Below are 19,853 nucleotides of genomic sequence, written 5' to 3' on the forward strand. Positions count from 1 at the left end.
ATTGGTGTTCTTATAGTTGAACGACAATGATGATTTTTCATGTCATTGGTCATGGTTGGAGTCCATGTGAGAATAATGGTGACATACATAGTATTTATTTTAAGTATTATTTTTGTGATTAGGTTTGTGGAAGTTTCTTCAAAACCTTCACCTATTTATGGGGGTTTAGGGTTGATTGTGAGCAGTGGTATTGGATGTGGGATTGTGTTGAATTTTGGTGGTTCATTTTTAGGTCTGATAGTGTTTTTGATTTATTTAGGGGGAATGTTAGTCGTGTTTGGTTATACAACGGCTATAGCCACTGAGCAATATCCTGAGGTTTGGGTTTCTAATAAGGTTGTTTTTGGGGTGTTTCTTTTAGGGTTAATAGTAGAGTTTTTAATGGTATTTTATATTTTGAAGGATGAGGAGGTGGAAATTGTGTTTAAGTTCAAGGGGTTGGAGGATTGGGTTATTTATTATACCAGTGATTCTGTTTTTTTTAGTGAGGAGACTATAGGGATTGCAGCATTATATAGTTATGGTACTTGGTTAGTGACTGTTACTGGTTGGTCATTGTTTATTGGTGTTGTGGTTATCATGGAGATTACTCAGGGTAATTAAATAAAAGTATGCTAAGGGTGAGGGTGATGAGAAATGATAGGAAGTATAGATTAATAAGACCTTTGTGGTTTGAGATTAGTGTGGAGGATTTTAGTTGAATGACGGATGTGGTGTTTGGTAAGATAGTTTCTAATCAGATTAAGTCTAGGAGAGAGGATGCTAATTTTTGGCTCATTAATAGGTTTAGATAAGGGGGTAGGTGGTGTATAATTGTGGGGCAATATCCTAGGAGAGTAGAGAATTTAAAGGAGCTTGAGGAGTAGGTATGTTTTGTGTTTTGAGGTTAATTTCGAGCGCTAGCACGAAGCCCAGAGTTGTTACTATAAGGGCAGTTAGTTTTAAGTGCAGAGGTATGGTTATTAGGGGTATGGTTGTTGGGAGAATGCTGTTGGAGATGATGAATCCAGCAAAGATACTTCCGATTAGTAGGCGTTTGATACAGCTAATTAGGAGGGGGTTGTTTTCACTGATAGGAGCTGAGGGGGAGGAGTGGGGTTGTCCCAGTAGTGCGAAGAAGATAATGAGAGTGCTGTAGATGGCTGTGAGGGAGGTGACAGAGTTATTAATAGGGCTCAGGCGTTGGTATAAGACGTGTTGGCGGTTTCAATGATTAGGTCCTTAGAATAAAAACCAGTGAGCAAAGCACTCCTGTCAGTGCTAGGCACCCAATGATAATGGCTGTTGCGGTAAAGGGTAAGGTCTTGAATAGACCTCCTATTTTTTGAATATCTTGTTCGTTGTTTAAGTTGTGGATAATAGATCTGGAGCACATGAATAGTATGGCTTTAAAGAAAGCATGTGAGCAAATGTGTAAGAATGCTAGATAGGGCTGGTTGATGCCGATAGTTAATCATTAGACCTAATTGGCTTGAGGTAGAGAAAGCAATAATTTTTTTAATATCATTTTGGGTGAGAGCACATATAGCTGTGAATAGAGTTGTAAGGGCTCCCAGGCATAACGTTATTTTTTAAATAAGTTTATTGTTTTCTGTTAGGGGGTAAAATCGGATAAGTAAGAAGACCCCTGCTATGACAATTGTGCTTGAGTGGAGTAGGGCTGTTACGGGGTCGGGACCTTCTATTGCTGAGGGGAGTCAGGGGTGAAGTCCAAATTGAGCTGATTTTCTGGCTACGGCTAATACAAGTCCTGTAAGGGGGAGGTTTAAAGAGTTTAGGTCGAGTATAAAAAGTTGTTGTAGGTCTCATGCGTTTGAGTTGGATAGAAATCATGCTATTGATATAATGAATCTGATATCCCTGATACGGTTATATAAGATTGCTTGGTGGGCAGCTGTGTTTGTGTCTGTTTGTCCATATCATCACCCTATGAGTAAGAAAGATATGATTCTGACCCCCTCCCACCCAATGAAAAGCTGGAAGAGATTGTTAGCAGTAACAAGGATTAATATGGTAATGAGGAAGAGGAGTAGGTTTTTGAAGAACTGATTAATGTAAGGTCTAAGTGTATGTATCATATTGAGAATTCTATGATAGACCATGTAATAAACAATGCTACTGGTACAAATATTATTGAGAAGTAATTTATTTTGAAGCTGAGTGTTAATTTAAGGGTTTAGAAGGTGATCCAGTGTCAGTTTGAAAAGATTATTTCTTGGCCTGTGTGAAGGAATATTATCATTGGGATTAGGCTGGTAATAAAAGCACACGAGGGCTTCCCTGGTAGCGCAGTGGTTGAGAGTCTGCCAGCCGATGCAGGGGACACAGGTTCGTGCCCCGGTCCGGGAAGATCCCACATGCCACGGAGCAGCTGGGCCCATGAGCCATGGCTGCTGGGGCTGCGCGTCCGGAGCCTGTGCTCCACAACGGGAGAGGCCACAACAGTGAGAGGTCCGAGTACCGCAAAAAAAAAAAAAAAAAAAAGCACATGAAACAGTACTTTTTACATATGATGGGTATTTATCACTTTTGTAGAAGTTTGTGTTAGTTATTATAATTGGGATAATTAGTACTAGTAATGTGACTAAGGCAAAATTAGAGAACAGGTTTATTACTTTTATTTGGAGTTGCACCAATTTTTTGGTTCCTAAGACTAATGGATAACTACTATCCTTTAAAAGTCTGAAAAAGCCATACTACTAGGCATGGGGGCATGAATTAGCAGCTCTTGCAATACATTCTCGGTAAATAAGAAGTTTTAGTCTTCTGTTGCTAGATTCACAATCTAGTGTTTTTTTAAAACTATATTTACAGTATAGGGGGCCCAGGATGATTTTAGGATTTAGTGACAGGAGCAGGAGTGGTAGGATGTGGAGAGCTATAAGGGCATTTTGTCGTGTGAAGGAGGGCATAATATTATTGATGTGGTGTGTACATTTACCGCGTTGTGTTGTGATTAGTATGTACATAGAGGCTTAGTATGTACATTGTGATATGTGATTAGTATGTACATACATTAGGCTGTAATTACAATGTTAGTTCCTATTAAGATGATAGTGAGGTTTGATCCTGAGAAAGTTGATATGACTATGAACAGCTCTCCGATTAGATTGATAGTAGGGGACAGGGCCGGGTTTGTCAGGCTTGCTAGCAATCATCAAGTGACTATTAGTGAGAGGAGAATTTGTGGGCCTTCGGCTAGGATTATAGTTCGGCTATGGATTCATTCATAGTTTGAGTTTGCTAGGCAGAATAATATAGATGATGTGAGGCCGTGGGCGATTATTAGGGCGGTAGCCCCTATGTAGCTTCAAGGGGTTTGAAACAGGATAGCTGCAATAACGAGTGCCATGTGGCTGACTGAAGAGTAGCCAATGAGTGATTTTAGGTCTGTTTGACATAGACAAATAGAACTGGTTATGATTATTCCTCATAGAGAGAGCATGAGGAAAGGGTACGCTCTGAATTCTGTTAGGGTGTTGAGTATTGACGTGATTCGTCATGCTGTAGTCCCCGAGTTTTAGTAATACGGCTGCGAGGACTTTAGAACCTGCAAGCCTCTACGTGTGCTTTGGGTAGTCAGAGGTGGAGGCCGTAGAGGGGTATTTTTACTACACAGGCTATCGTGCAGGCCAGTCATATAAAGACGTTGGTGCAGGAGTTGGATAGTGGCTGGGCTCAACACTGAAGTACTAGAAAATTCAGAGAGCCCGTGGTGTTTTGTACATATACTAATGCCACTAGCAGTGGGAGTGATCCAACTAGTGTGTAGAATAACAAGTAGAGTCCTGCATTAAAGCGTTCTGTTTGGTTACCTCAGCGGCTGATGATAATAAGGGTAGGAACTAGTGTAGCCTCAAATATAATGTAAAATAGAATTAGTTCTGTGGCGGTGAATGTTATGATTAGAAATGTTTGTAATATGATTAGTATTGTGATATATAATTTTTTTCGGATTAGTGGTTCTTTGAGTAGGTGAGACTGACTGGCTATTAGTATTAGGGGAAGGAGCCATATTGTTAGGATTAAGAATGGTGCGGACAGGGATTCGGAGAAGAATATTAATGAGAAGTTAAGGTGATTGTCATTGAATTGGTTAAGAAGATGTAGGCTTGTGAGACTAATTAGTAGGCTGTAGGTTGTGGAGTTAATTCAGACTATAGTACTTTTTGATAATCAAGTTAGGGGTATTAGTATGATTGTGGGGATGATGAATTTTAGCATTGGAGAAGGTTGAGGTTTTGTACGTAATCAGTGCCATAGATATTTGATACTATTACTAGCCCAAGTGCAGCTTCTCAGGCTGCGAACACCAGCAAGATGATTGGTATTATGCTGGCTAAAGTAAAGTGTGAATTTAAGATTGTCAGTGCCGCCAGGATAAATAGTGATAATATTATGCCTTTTAGACATAGTTGTGAGGATATTAGGTGGGATTGATATATTAGTAACCTTATGAGGGATACAGTGAAAGCTATGATAATGTTTATATGTACTAAAGACACTTGGTAATTATGAGTCTAATCATAATCTAATGAGTCAAAGTCGTTTATTTTGTTTTAAACTAAATACCATATTCAGCTCACTCCAGTCCCTTTTGAGTTCACTCGTAGGCCTGTCTAATTGCCAATAATGAGATTAAAAGTAAAGCCATGGTGAGTATTGTTTTTAGGTTGTTTGTTTGAGTTGCTCAGGGGAGGGGTAGTAGGAGAGCAATTTCTAGGTCAAAGAGGAGGAACGTGATTGCTACTAGGAAAAATTTTATGGAAAAAGGTAGGTGGGCGGATCCTGTAGGGTCAAATCCTCATTCGTAAGGGCTTGTTTTTTCTGCGTGAGTGTTTAGTTGAGGAAGTCAGAAGGCGATGAGTACGAGTAATGAGGCTAGTGTTGTATTTGTTAATAGGGTCAGTATTAGGTTTATTATTCTTTTTCGGAGTGTACCAAAACTAATGGATTGGAAGTCAGTTGCACTAACTGATACTAAAAGAACTATGAGCCTCATCAATAGATAGATACATAAAGGAATAATCATACAACATCTACAAAATGTCAGTATCAAGCAGTGGCTTCAAAGCTGAAGTGGTGGTTGGATGTGAAGTGGAATTTTAATTGGTGCAGGAAACAAACAACAAGGAAAGTGGACCCAATGATTACATGTAGTCTGTGGAATCCTGTGACCACAAAGAAAGTCGATCCATAGACCCCCATCTGAGATCGTAAATGGGGCTTCGTAATACTCTGAGGCTTGTAGGAATGTAAAATATAGACACCAAGAGTAATTGTAATAAAGAGGGCTTGAAGTGTGCGCTTACGATTTCCTTCCATAAGGATGTGATGGGCCCAAGTGATGGACACGCCAGAGGCCAATAGCATGGAAGTGTTGAGAAGCAGTACCTCTAGGGGGTTTAGAGGGTGAATGTCTGTTGGTGGCCAACACCTGCCTAGCTCAGGGATAGGGGTGAGGCTTGAGTTATAGAAGGCTCAAAAGAAGCGGGTAAAAATGAGGACTTCTGAGACAATAAATAAGATTATTCCGTATCGAAGTCCCTTTTGGACGGTTGGTGTGTGGTGGCCTTGGATAGTGCTTTCTTGAATAACAAGTTGTCATCACTGATATATATAGAGAGTGTTAGTTAGTAGGCCTAGTATTAGTAGAATTATTGAGTTGAAGTGGAATCATATGATTAGGCCTGATGTTATGAGGAGGGCTGAAAGGACTCCTGTAGGGGGCCAAGAACTAGGATTTACTATGTGGTATGTCCGGGTCTGGTGGGTCATTATGTGTTGTTATGCAGATATAAGCTTACTAAGAGGGTAAACACATAGGCTTGAATTATAGCGGCGGCAAATTCGAGGATAGTGAGTAGGGTGAGAATAATGAATGTAACGAGAGCCGTGAATGTGCTGCTGCTTATTAGCACTAAGGTTGTTTCTCCGATTAGATGTATTAATAATTGACCTGCTGTGATATTGGCCATTAGTCACACAGCTAGTGCTACTGGTTGGATGAATAGGCTGATAGTTTAGATAATTACTAGCATGGGGATGAGGGGGGTGGGCGTGCCTTGTGGTAGGAAGTGAGCTAGAGATGCTTTTGTTTTGTTGCGGAGACCTATAAGCACGCTACCCGCTCATAGGGGAACTGCTACTCCCACATTCACTGAGAGCTGCATGGTGGGTGTAAATGACTGAGGCAGTAGTCCAAGAAGGTTGGTTGACCCAATAAATTGAATGAGTGATATTAGTATTAGTGATCAAGTCTTTTCTTCATGATTATGGATGCTCATCGTTTGTTTTGATGTAAGCTGGCTTAGCCATTGTTGAAGGGAAATTATGCAATTGTTAATTAGTCTTTTTGATGTTGGAAATAAAACACTTGGGAATATAATAATTAGAATGACTACGGGGAGGCCTATTATTGTTGGGGTCATGAAAGGGGCAAATAAATTTTCATTCATACTGTCTCTCAAGGGGTAGGTTGTTTTTGCACTTTAGTGAGTGTTGACTCTGGGTTGGGGTAGTATATATGTTTTGAGACTTTTAGTTGAAATATAATAAATAGTGTTAGAAATATAGATGAAATGGTAATATCATGTTGATATATCTAGTTGTGGCGTATCATTAGGGAGAATTTTAGCTCTCAGTCTTTAACTTAAAATGTTAACGCTAACCTAGTTTCTTAATGAGCTTATAGCATAGGTGCGGATCTTTTTTCAAAGTATTTTAGAGGTACTAACTCAAGGACAATTGACATGAAGCTATGATTTGACCCACAGATCTCTGAACACTGTCTGTAATATAAGCCTGGTCGTGTTGATATTAGGATTGTTTGATTTAGGTGTCCTGGGATTGCATCCATTTTTAGGCCTAAGGAAGGTACAGCTTATGAATGCAGTACATCTTCAGAGGAGATTAGCATTCGGATTGTTATCTCTATGGGCAAAACTACTCGGTTGTCTACTTCTAGCAGTCGTAATTCCCCTGGTTTTAGGTCTGATGTTGGGATTATATAGGAGTCAAAATTTAGGTCTTCGTAGTCAGTATATTCATAGCTTTAGTATCATTGGTAACCCATAGTTTTTACAGTAAGAGAGGGATTATTAATTTCATCTATTATGTAAAGGATTTGTAGTGATGACAGGGCAATTAAGATCAAGATAATGGCTGGTAAGATAGTCCAGATAGTTTCTACTTCTTGTGCATCTATCGTGCTAGTATGTGTTAGCTTAGTTGTTAGTATTAGTGCAATAATATAAAGAACCAGGAAGCTAATTAAGAAAACAATTATTAGTGTGTGGTTGTGAAAGTGTAGTAGGTCTTCTGTGATGGGTGATGTTGCATCTTGAAAACCTAGTTGGAAGGGATATGCCATAGAGATATACAAGATTTCCACCTGTGACTTAACTTCAACAAAGTTATATAAAATTTTACTAGTACCTCGTTCATGGAGAAAGACATAGCAGCTATGGTGTTGGCTTGAAACCAACAGAAGAGGGTTCGATTCCTTCCTTTCTTGACTACTTTAGATTGATGTAGGTTGGCTCTTCAAGTGTATGGTATGGTGGAGGACATCCATTTAGTCAATCTAAATTTGTAGTAGTGAGTTCTATTGTTAGTACTTCTCGTTTGGATGTGAATGATTCTCAGATAATGAAGATTATCAGCATGATTGCTGTTAATGAGATGAATGAGCCTATTGATGAAATAGTATTTCATGTTGTATAGGCATCTGGGTAGTCGGAGTATCGTTGAGGCATGCCAGATAAGCCTAAAAAATGTTGTGGGAAGAAAGTTATGTTGACACCCACAAATATGATTGCAAAGTGAATTTTTGCTCATGTTGAGTTGAGTGTATATCCTGCGAATAGTGGGAATCAGTGTACAAATCCACCTATGATAGCGAAAACAGCTCCCATTGAGAGCACAGAGCGAAAGTGTGCGACTACATAGTAGGTATTATGAAGGACAATATCTAATGACGAATTAGCTAGGGGACAATGCCTGTTAGTGCTTTTTAGTCCTGTCAGCAGCATTATTCGTAATAGCCCCAAAGTGGAAACAATCCAAATGTCCATATACCAACGTGTTATATCCATCTAATGGAATATTATTGAGTCATAAAAAGGAGTGAAGTACCGATACTTCCATTCAGTGGATGAACCTTGAAAATATTATGCTAAGTGAAAGAAGCCAGACACAAAGGGAGCCAGACACAAAAGGCCACACATTGTATGGTTTCATTTATACAAAATGTCCAGAATAGGCACAGAGACAAAAAGTAGGTAGTGGTTGCCATGGGCTATGGGAAAGAAGAGGGGGAATGGGGACTGGCTGCTAGATGAGTATGGGTTTCTCTTTGGAATGATGGAAATGTTCTGGAATTGGATAGTGGTGATGATTGCACAACCTTGTAAGTATACTAAAAAACACTGATTTTACACTTTAAAGGGGTGAATTTTATTGTATGTGAATTATATCTCAATTAAAAAGGAAAACAGAGACAGACTCAGCTGGCTTACCAGTAAGGCCTCTTGACTGTTGCCCTTCACCCACCCCTTCTCTTCTGATCTGGAGTGCAGAGGGGAGGCCTGAGGTACAGTGGCCATGTTATGGTAATGAAGACAAAGGTCATTTGCTAAAGAGGATGAACAAAATTTGTCAGAGCCCAATAAACCTCTTACTTTTTTTTTTTTTTTTTTTTTTTTTTTGCGGTACACGGGCCTCTCGCCGCTGTGACTTCTACCACTGCGGAGCACAGGCTCCGGACGCACAAGCCCAGCAGCCATGGCCCACGGACCCAGCCGCTCCACGGCACGTGGGATCCTCCTAGACCGGGGTACGAACCCATGCCGCCTGCATCGGCAGGCGGACTCCCAACCACTGCGCCACCCGGGAAGCCCACCTCTTACTTTTTAAGCTACTGTTTGTCAAGTTTTTCACTGCTGGTAGTGGAAAACAATCCTCTCAACAGATATACCTTCCAACTTTAAGATTTTATGCAAAGCCAATTATTGTTAAAATTGAAAAGAATCGAGTTATGAAATGCAGTACCTAGAGAAATGTAGAAAAATAGTTCTTCAGAAGGTGCCGTTTAAAAAGAATCTCCTTGGGACTTCCCTGGTGGTCCAGTGGGTAAGACTCCATGCTCCCAATGCAGGGAACGGGGGTTCAATCCCTGGTCAGGGAACTAGATTCCACATGCATGCCACAATTAAGAGTCTGCATGCGGCAACTGAAAGACCCTGCATGCCACAACGAAGATCTCACGTGCCGCAACTAAGACCTGGCACAGCCAAAATAAATATTTTTTAAAAGTAAATAAATAAAGAGAATTTCCCATTTTATAGGGATATTTAGTAATTGTGCTGTAACACAAAGTGGTTTCATGTTTATGATGTCGCATTATGACGTAATGAAATATGCATTTAAAGCATCTCTAAGGAAAATACAATAAATATGAATAATTACCATTATAGCTATTCCATTAAGACATGCTATGCAGTTAAAGATGAAGAGTCTATTTTTGGACTGTTTCCGAAATGCCTGAAAGGAAAACTCCTTGTTATATCTCTAGATAAGGCTGAAGACATTTAAACAATTTGTTAAGTAAAAAATAGCCATAAGTTGAGTATAAGGGGAGCTATTATGAGTGAAGACAATGTAAAATACACTGACATTTGTAGTCTTCCCTAAGATATTAGCATGTTCCAGCACAATTTTAAACCAAACTTTCTGAAATCTATACTCATAACTTCTTTGTCTACTCTCACATGTTTTCATTGAAAGGACAGATATCTTAACATCCCTCTGTTACTGATTTTCCACCCTGTCCCAATGTTATAAAATTCTGGGGTTCTAGGTATTCCCTGGTGGTCCAGTGTAGGACTCTGTGCTTTCACTGCTGTGGGCATGGATTTGATCCCTGGTTGGGGAACTAAGATCCTTCAAGCTGTGCCACAGAGCCAAAAATAAAATAAAATAAAAATTAAAAAACCAAGAGAAACAACAAACTATAAAAAACACATTTAAGGCTGCTAGCTACAAAATAAGTTTATAAAATTCTGGGGTTCTGAATTTTAAACTCATTGGCCAAATGAATGTACTGTGCTTAGATTTATTTAAATTGACTTTAGCAAACTGAAATGAAGTTTGATTCCTGTGCATGATCATTCTCAGAAGTCATCCCTGTGAAAAGAAGGGTGGTCCCAATATCTTCCACTCATCAGGCATTTTAAACTATCAAAGATTTTGTTCAAAGACTGAAAAATCAAATTAACCACCTAGTTGCCTGAGCAAATAAATAGCTGACAATTATACCATGAATTCAAACAAAGCAGATGAATTCAACAACAACATGAATTCAAACAAGACAGGCCAAGACAGTTTTTTCCTTAATTAAAATTTGGGGATGAGCTGGAAGGAGAAGGAATATGACAATCTGGTTAATATTCCCCCAAATCTCTTCTCCATTTTGCTTCTGAAGACCCAATCTTAATGTTTGTCTTTATGGTAGTGTAGACATCTCACCATCTGGAAAACTGGACTGTTCTTCCCAGGTCATGTCTTGAGAAGTATGCTTTTCATCTATGCTCTTTAGTTTCAAATTCAATAGGTGTGTCATGCCCAGGTCCACAAAGAGCAAACAAGAATATGTGTGAAAACCCTTTGAAAAGTCTAAGACAGGGAGTTCTCTGGTGGTCCAGTTGTTAGGACTCCGAGCTTCTACTGTAGGGGGCCCGGGTTCAATCCCTGGTCGGGGAACTAGGATCCTGCATGCCGTGCAGCGTGGCCAAAAAAAAAAAAAGTCTAAGACATTATAGGAATTTAAGACATTATTATGATGATGGTGTTATAAGTGATCTTTTATATTTAATTATTCTGTTAATCTTTCATCCTTCCCACCATGCAGATGTGTCAGCTCCAAAACCACACTCTCTTCTACAAGTTCTTGGGAAAAATGCTCAGTAAGGAGGCCATATTTGATATAAATCTGTAAAACTGTAAACAGTAATTTTTTAGGGGCTAAAATTAATTGTTTAAAGACCTACAGTTTCTACACTTACTACTCCCTTTTATTGCAATGATGTGTCAACTCATTATGTTCAACTGTAGCTTATTGGCTACAGGCTGTGAGCCCAGGGGTCTCCAAAGGTCAGAAGAGAATTTTATCAACTTAGGTGCTAATTGTTCTCATTTAGCTCCATTTTGCTTTCTAGAATAGACACAAAGGAGAGAAAACTACTGCCTCATAGGCAGCAGAGCAGTGGGAAGAAAGGTAGTTCACCATTTATGGAAACATACGAGAGCACACTTCCTAAGTATAGGTAGAAAACATATGGAATTCCTCCAAAGCTTGAAATACTGTTGAGGAGGAAAAGAGGAAATGAATGTGTTTAACTCTAATAGAGCCTTCGCTGATGAAAATAATCACAATAATTAGTCATTGCATCAAAAATGTATTGTGGAGAGTTGCTCAGCTGGAACAATTACTATTCTCCACCCCACTGACCTTTCAAGAAGCTTCATCTTGTAGTTAAATTTTGTGTTCATCCCCCACACCATAACCTCGGCTACTTTCAAGGCATCAGTGGTGACGCATGTTTCTGTGCTGAGATAGGTATAAATATACACAGATGTGATAACAGGAAAGTCATTAGATCCACATCAAATGCTACAGCTACCTTTAAATAGCAGTGCCTTTCTCTTACGTACTCTTTAATGAGTGTGATATTTTCTTTATTTTTGTGTGATTTGTTTTTAGCTTTTCTAAGAAGCACTGATGTAAAGAAGGCTCCTCCAGGAACTCGGTATGTGTTCTGCATTCATACCTGGAAAGCCGTAACTTCCAGTTTGTGACAGGAATCAGGATCTGATTCCTTGAGGACAGAACACTGTCCCTCACTTTTGTGTCCTCCAGGCCTCACACAGCCTAATCCCCAGGTCAACCTCAGTGATCCTAAGAGGAAGCAGTAAACTAATTCCTTCTACTGAGGACTTCAGGTCCCTCAGACTGAGAAGCCACTAAAGTAACATTAACAAAGTCAAGGATGATAATGGCCATTTTAATGATGAGTCGCATTTGAATATTTTTTAAAAATTACCCTAATGTTAAGACTATTAAGATGTAGGGCCACATTAAGGAAACAGAAATGTTATGAACTTCTGAAAGGAACTGAATCTTTAGAAGAAAAAAATTGCCTTTGGCAAATCCACGAGACTTCCATGTTCTTTTCTTCATTCATTGGGGGGTATTATTACTTTTGCGTTTGTCGTAAAAAAGACTTCTTTCTCCCCCTTTTTAAATCCTAAAGAATGAGTCAACTCTTCTTCCATCACAGAGCTTTCAGGAAACATCTAAAATTTACAGTGGTACGATTTGCAATGTGATTTCCTAATATGCTAACTTCAAAGGAACTTTGAAATCTCAGAATGTGGGATCCAGCCCAGTGTTAATCCACCAAAGCACCAGTTAGCGGTCTGTTCAGGGTTTTGTTTTGATGGGTCTTTAATAAGCAGTCAAGCGCAGAGGGTAGCATTCTGAGAAACGCATTCCTCTGTGCTCTGACTCTCACCTCTCTCTCTATGGAGTTGTCATGTTCTATGACACCAAGGACCCAGGGAATCTACTGTTTTCATCTATATCTGCCATCATCTTCCTGCCCCTTAGGATCACAGCGTGGAGATTCAGATCTCTCCTTCAGGCCAAGAATGACGCTAACCACAAACCTTGTTGGGTGAAAGAGATAATGTGAGCAACTTTCTCCCCTACCTTTTATTCTTTCTTAACTCCTCTATGGGAGAAAGAATGGCAGAACAGGCAGCAAAATGAAAGAGCTGCTACAAATCCCACTTTCGGTATGCAGGCTGCTGGGACAGGATGAATGGTTATGCCAGCTACAAAGGGAGTATACCTCTTATCACCTCCCTGAAAAGCTGTGAGTAATGACGTTAATTGTGGCTTCTCGATGGCCCTGCTGCATCTGGGCTACATGTCCTTTGAAGGCATGTGTGCCTGGACTAGGATGTAAGTGTTTGGGTGGGGGCCGTTTGGGGGGCGGTGAGAGGGAGAGAGAGAAAAAAATTCTGTCTTTCCTATCCTGCATGAAAGAGCATTTCTCTAACAGCTTAGCTCTCAAATGTCTGTAAAATCTCCTAACTGGAAAATACCATCCATGAAATTGTTCAAGGTCCTTTATACAAAAACCTCTGTGACAAATTATTTTCAGAGCTCAGTGTCAGAAAAGGTTTGTCTCTCCTGAGTAATTGGCCTGTTTGCTTCTACTAGAAGAAAGAAGTTGAGTAACTCGTCTTATTTTCCTCTTTGCCTTGGTTACTAGGAAGCTAAATTTTGCAATCCCTTTCTTCTTCCATGTTTTTGCTAAAATATAATTTCCACCTCTCTTTCCCCCCTGCCTTTACTCCTACTAAATCAGATAAACCCAAATGCTATTCAAAACCAAAATTTGCAAAGTTTTTAACAAACTAAGAATAACAGTAGTCATTCATGTAGAATGTTCCATATTTGATCTGTATAGTTAATAGTACAGACTTTTTACTTTTTAAATAATTCCTGCCCTATTCCTCCCCACCTTTCACCTCAGACCTCTTTTTTTTTTTTTTTTTTTTTTTTTTTTTTGCGGTACGCTGGCCTCTCACTGTTGTGGCCCTCTCCCGTTGTGGTCCAGCCGCTCCGCAGCATGTGGGATCTTCCCGGACCAGGGATCGAACCCGTGTCCCCTGCATCGGCAGGCGGACTCTCAACCACTGCGCCACCAGGGAAGACCCAGACCTCTTTGTTTAAACTAAGGCAAATCAGAAAGGGGAGCAATGTCTTCACTGGGTCACAGGATTCAAAAGGAAATTCTGAGATCATCACTTGATGATAAAGGGGTGTTTGCTTTTCTGCCTTTTTCTCTTCATTTTAATTTACTAGATAGAAAACACATTTGCCTCATTAAAGCTGGTATTAACCAAGTTGCAGATGATTTTTCTGCATTTAAAGTTGGACTCTACTTCTAAAAACTTGGCATTTTTGGATTATCTGTCATAAGCATCATGTCCATAAATCCTTGATTATCAGGGACTTTCTAGATTTCAAATATTCTGATTCTTTCCCATGAAAAAAAGTCCCAGAAATTCCAGTAATTTGGTGTCCACAATATAGCTTACAAAATATCTCTTTTTTAAAAATTGAAGTATAGTTAATTTACAATGTTGTGTTAATTTCAAGTGTACAGCAAAGTGATTCAGTTATACATATACATATATATGTAGATTCTTTTTTTAACATCTTTATTAGAGGATAATTGCTTTACAATGGTGTGTTAGTTTCTGCTTTATAACAAAGTGAATCAGTTATACATATACATATGTCCCCATATTTCTTCCCTCTTGCATCTCCCTCCCTCCCACCCTGTATATTCTTTTTCAGATTCTTTTCCATTATAGGTTATTACAAGATATTGAGTATAGTTCCCTGTGCTATACAGTATGTCCCACAAAATGTCTCTTATACTTGATCACAGGACAAAAGTTTCAGGTCAAATTACATATCCTGGTTTAGGGTTTAGAGAATGTGGCCACCAGAACCCCAAGTTTTAAAAGAGACATAGAGGAATTTGGAGGAAGCAAACTGCTGTAAGGAATGGCTAGACCTGCTACAGTGTCTCCTGTATTAGTGATGAAGTCTTAGTGTTCACAATCATCCACTCCTAGGACAGCTGGCCCTCTGTGTCCTCAGGTTTTGCATTGGAGGATTCAATGAACCAAGGATAGAAATTTTGATCCTCGGTTAGCTGCAGTTGGTTGAATCCGTGGATGTGAAACCCATGAGTAGAGGGCAGACTGTATATTTATCGAAAAAAAATCCACGTATAAGTGGACCCACGCAGTTCAAACATATACTGTTCAAACATATACTGTTCAAGGGTCAGCTGTATTTTCTTACCAAGACCATTACTTGTTGCCAGTGCATTCTTCCCCAGACATAGAATCATTCCAAGGAAATCTGGGGTCCAATATAAGACAAGGTATTTTATAATGATGATAATCCTTTCTGTGCTCTCCATTCATAATTAGTCCATTCACAATTATGATGTTAAAATAGTTTGTTCGAGTAACATAACTCTTATATATTACTATTGCCATTGTATAGATGGAAAAAGACAGAAGCTCAGAGGTGTCCGGTGGCCTGTCCCAAGTTGATTGGTGGTTTTACAACTCCTTCACCAGTGCTCTGCCTCTCCTATGTAAAAAAATATAAGGTGGCATTTGTGTTATCACTCACCATGCAGCCTGTAAAGGTTAGCTAGATAATCTGCCCTAAGTGACACACAGGCATGGGTGTGATACATAAATGGACAGTCACATACCAAATAGTTATTAGCCTAGATATGCTTGAAGAAGGGCACTCTGGGAAGAATTTGTAAAGCCAGGCTCCAGAGTGAAGGTTTTTATGCAACAGTCCTGTTAAAAATCTACAAAATTGGGCTTCCCTGGTGGCGCAGTGGTTGAGAGTCTGCCTGCTGATGCAGGGGACGCAGGTTCGTGCCCCGGTCCGGGAAGATCCCACATGCCGCGGAGCGGCTGGGCCCGTGAGCCATGGCCGCTGGGCCTGTGCGTCTGGAGCCTGTACTCCGCAACGGGAGAGGCCACAGCAGTGAGAGGCCCGCGTACAGCAAAAAAAAAAAAAAAATCTACAAAATTATTTAAACTGATTACTATAACATATCACTAAAAACACAGAGGAAACTAACAATTTTGCAGTGATTGCCACTGCCCGCGTAAAGCAATTGCTGAGACAAACAGTGAACATTGTTTTAGGCTTTCCATATAATCATTAATCGATCTACGCAAAGAACACAAAAAGCAGCTTTGGGAATTTCTTTTTGGTTTGAATTGTCTGAATAATTGTCTCTAATTTAATTTTTTGTATGTATATAAGCTATATGGAGACTCGAAAATGATTTAAAGAATTTCAATTAAAAAATCTGTTCCTGGGCTTCCCTGGTGGCGCAGTGGTTGAGAGTCTGCCTGCCAGTGCAGGGGACATGGGTTCGCGCCCCGGTCCGGGAGGGTCCCACGTGTCGCGGAGCGGCTGGGCCCGTGAGCCATGGCCGCTGAGCCTGCGCGTCCGGAGCCTGTGCTCCGCAATGGGAGAGGCCGCAACAGTGAGAGGCCCGCGTACAGCAAAAAAAAAAAAAAAAAAAAAAAAAAAAATCTGTTCCCCATAATTGGTCTTAATGATAGCATTTTTCAAAGTAGAAGTCCATCCGATGTTTTTGTTAGTGGAGGCAAAGGGGAGAGGAAAACCTACTTTCTGGAAGCCGGCAGCAGTGTCATTAGCTCACCCCAAGTAACAGTATGTCTCAATGAAACATTCTGCCCCTTCCTTGCCCCCTGTTCTCTCTCATCATTTTCAGGATCTTGAGCCTATCGTTAAGTAAGAAACCCTCCCTTTTCTTCCTTTAAAGAATTTCTGCTTTTGCTCAGCCTTGTTGTTCTTCCAATGCTCTATTCTTCATGTGAGAAAATAAGGCTTGTTTGCATTTCAAATTCCAGGGGTTTATGTGGTAGAGATGAAGCTCTTGCTGCTTCTTTTCTTTTTTTTTTTTTTTTTTTTGTAATCATTTGTTTGTATCTTGTGCAAACATTCTTCTCATTCATTAAAAGAAATGTAACTGACTGTTCAGGCATGGAATTCCTCAGTTCTCCAAATGTGTGACTTGAGAGCTGGACCAGCCTGTCTCTGCTGGTGAGTTACTTGTTTCCATTACTCTTGGTCTAGGTGTATTACCAGAAGCAAGATCTTCATCTTTAGACTTCAAACATTTCGTCCTTAATCCCACATATCATTTCTTAAAAATATCAAGATGACTTTATTAAGCAGCTATTGAGCTGCTGTTACTGAATGCAAGTTCATGTGTCTGATGCACAGTGAGGCCAAACAAACCGAAACGTCAGAGTTTGGAGCAGAGAAAGGTTTATTGCAGGGTCAAGCAAGGAGAATGTGTGGCTCGTGCTCAGAATACCCCGAACTCCCTGAAGGGTTTCAACAGAACTTTTTTTTTTTTTTTTTTTGCGGTAGGTGGGCCTCTCACTGTTGTGGCCTCTCCCATTGCGGAGCACAGGCTCCGGACGCGCAGGCTCAGCGGCCATAGCTCACGGGCCCAGCCGCTCCGTGGCATGTGGGATCTTCCCGGACCAGGGCATGAACCCTGCATCGGCAGGCGGACTCTCAACCACTGCGCCACCAGGGAAGCCCAACAGAACATTTTTAAAAGCCAGGAGTGGGGTCGCAGGGTATGTGATCAGCTCGTGGTTGATGCTGAGGTAACAGGGTGGTGTCACAGTGATTAACATCGTCAATTCTTAGGCACCAGCAGGTCTGGGGGCTCATGGTCATCAAGTAGTTAATTTCTTCCATTTGGTGATGGTTTTAGCATCTGTAAAACAACTCAGGAAATGTGCATCAAGTACTATTATCTAGATACTTCACAGAGGAGCTAAAGCAGAAGTTATAGGGGAGGGGTCTGTCCTGGGAAGGCCTCATAGGGTCCTGCTTGGTTACACTACCTTGTGGATATTGCCAATGGGATAGACTTTTTCTCTAGAAGGAAATATTACTGTTACCCTTGGGACCTTGGAACAATTCTTTTTCCTTCACGGTGCGAGGATGGCCTCTTTACTTGACCTCCCAAATGAGAGTATATTTTAAGGAAATTGCTGAGCCATTTATATTCAGGTAGTAGGAAGAAATATTTGAGAAGTAGAAAACAAGCTTCACACCCATGAGGAGTTTATTAACTAGATGGAATAAAGACAACATAGAAGTGTCAAGTGAACAATTACACGTGGACTCAAGCACCAAGGAGTCCTCTAGACCAGGTCAGCAAACTTTTTCTGTAAAGGATCAGACAATAAATATTTTAAGTTTGTAGACCATATGGTTTTTCTACAATGATTCAACTCTGCTGTTTTAGTGCAAAGGCAGCCACAGACCATAATGAGTATGACTACGTTCCAATAAAACTTTATTTATAAAAACAGGTGGTGGGCCCAATTTGGCCTGTGGGCCATAGATTGTTGATCCCTGTTCCAGATCATACCTCTCCCAATACAGAAACCTCTTTCATAGCACCCAGATAATTCTATATTTGGATAGCTATAATACCTGGAGGTTTTCTTTATACAAAGCTACCCTGAATCTCTCTGAAACTCCCACCCACTGTTACCACCACCATCTCTGACCTGGACCATGGCAGTAGCCTTCTGACTGGTTTTCCTCGTTCTACGCTTGCCCGTCCTATGATCTATTTTCTACCCAGCAGCCACTTGAATCATCCTTAGAAAATGTAAGTCAAATGATGTCATTCTCTAGCTCAAGATGGTTTCCCATAACATTAACAATAAGTCAGGATGCATTACCTTGGCCTGTAAGGCCCTAAATACCTGGCCCATGATTGTGTCTGCAGTCTCATTTCCTGCTACTCACTGATCTCTGGCCACACTAGCCTCTTGATGTTTTCCAAATATGCTATATCTGTTCCCACCCCAGGGCCTTTGCACTTGTTTTTATTCCTGCCTGGAATTTCTTCTCCCAGACATCTGTAGGGCTTGCTCCCTCCCTGCAAACAGGTCTCTGTTCAAATATCACTATCTATCTCGCTGCTTTATCGTCCAGCCTCCATGCTTTATTTTTTTTTAACCCTGTTTTATTTATTCCAGGTTACCTAGCACTATTTAACATTATAAGTACGTATGTGCAATTCTTTTTATCATTTGCTTCCCCACTATGTGTCAGTTTTACATTAGTAGGAATTTATGTGCCTTGTTCACTGTTATATCTCCAATGTTTAGACCAGTGACTGGTATATATCAGTTACTTACTAAATATTTGTTGAATACATGATGAATGTAACTTTGCCTTCTGCAGTTTCTAAAAATACATATGACCCACATATACTCACTCTTCCATATGGCAACCCTTCAACACATGAAGACAGGCTCTATATCTGCTCTAAATTTCCTAGGGTTCAGAATTATGTAGCTTTCACTTCTGTGACATTTTTTTAAAATTTTACTTATTTATTTTATTTTTATTTATGGCTGTGTTGGGTCTTTGTTGCTGCCCATGGGTTTTCTCTAGTTGTGGTGCGCAGGCTTCTCATTGCGGTGGCTTCTCTTGTTGCGGAGCACGGGTTCTAGGCACATGGGCTTCAGTAGTTGTGGCACGTGGGCTCAGTAGTTGTGGCTCACAGGCTCTAGAATGCAGGCTCAGTAGTTGTGGCGCATGGGCTTAGTTGCTCCGCAGCATGTGGGATCTTCCCGGACCAGCTCTCGAACCCCTGTCCCCTTTATTGGCAGGTGGATTCTTAACCACTGCGCCACCGGGGAAGTCCCCCACATCTGTGACATTTTACATTATTCCCTAAGGCCAATTACTGATCTTGCTCATAAGACAGAGCCAGGACTGGTACCCAGGTGTTCTGACCCCTAACGAATGCCCTCTTTTCTTTCAGTCTTGCTTCCTGAGCTGTTAAGATTAGAGAGGTTAACCTGGAGAGACTGAGGAGTTACTAGGGAGGAAGAGGATCTAACCGATGGAGAATCTTGGGAACTAGTCTAAGAAGTTATTTTCACTAGTTGACAACCTCTATCGAGTACCCACTCTGTTCCAGATTTGGTGCAAAGCACTTAGTGTAAATTGCCTTGCATGGTGGTTAAGAGGTAGACTTGATGCCTCATAGCTCTACTACATCATTCAGTCCTCCAAACATTCACATTTTACATATGAAACAACTGAGACCCATATAGGGTAAGTTGCCCAAGGCCACATAACTAGTAATGGCAGA

At 40.5% G+C, this 19,853-nt stretch overlaps 3 pseudogenes; all 3 read right to left on the reverse strand.

The window, feature by feature from the left end:
• Positions 1-586: 586 nt before the first annotated feature.
• Positions 587-2,242, reverse strand: LOC132503496 (NADH-ubiquinone oxidoreductase chain 5-like; annotated as a pseudogene).
• A 3,535-nt stretch (positions 2,243-5,777) lies between these two features.
• Positions 5,778-6,458, reverse strand: LOC132484123 (ATP synthase subunit a-like; annotated as a pseudogene).
• Positions 6,459-6,688: 230 nt separating this feature from the next.
• LOC132484124 (cytochrome c oxidase subunit 2-like) lies at positions 6,689-7,372 on the reverse strand (annotated as a pseudogene).
• Between the last annotated feature and the right edge of the window lie 12,481 nt (positions 7,373-19,853).

Source organism: Mesoplodon densirostris, chromosome 2 (genome assembly GCF_025265405.1).
Source record: "Mesoplodon densirostris isolate mMesDen1 chromosome 2, mMesDen1 primary haplotype, whole genome shotgun sequence".
NCBI lineage: Eukaryota > Metazoa > Chordata > Mammalia > Artiodactyla > Ziphiidae > Mesoplodon > Mesoplodon densirostris.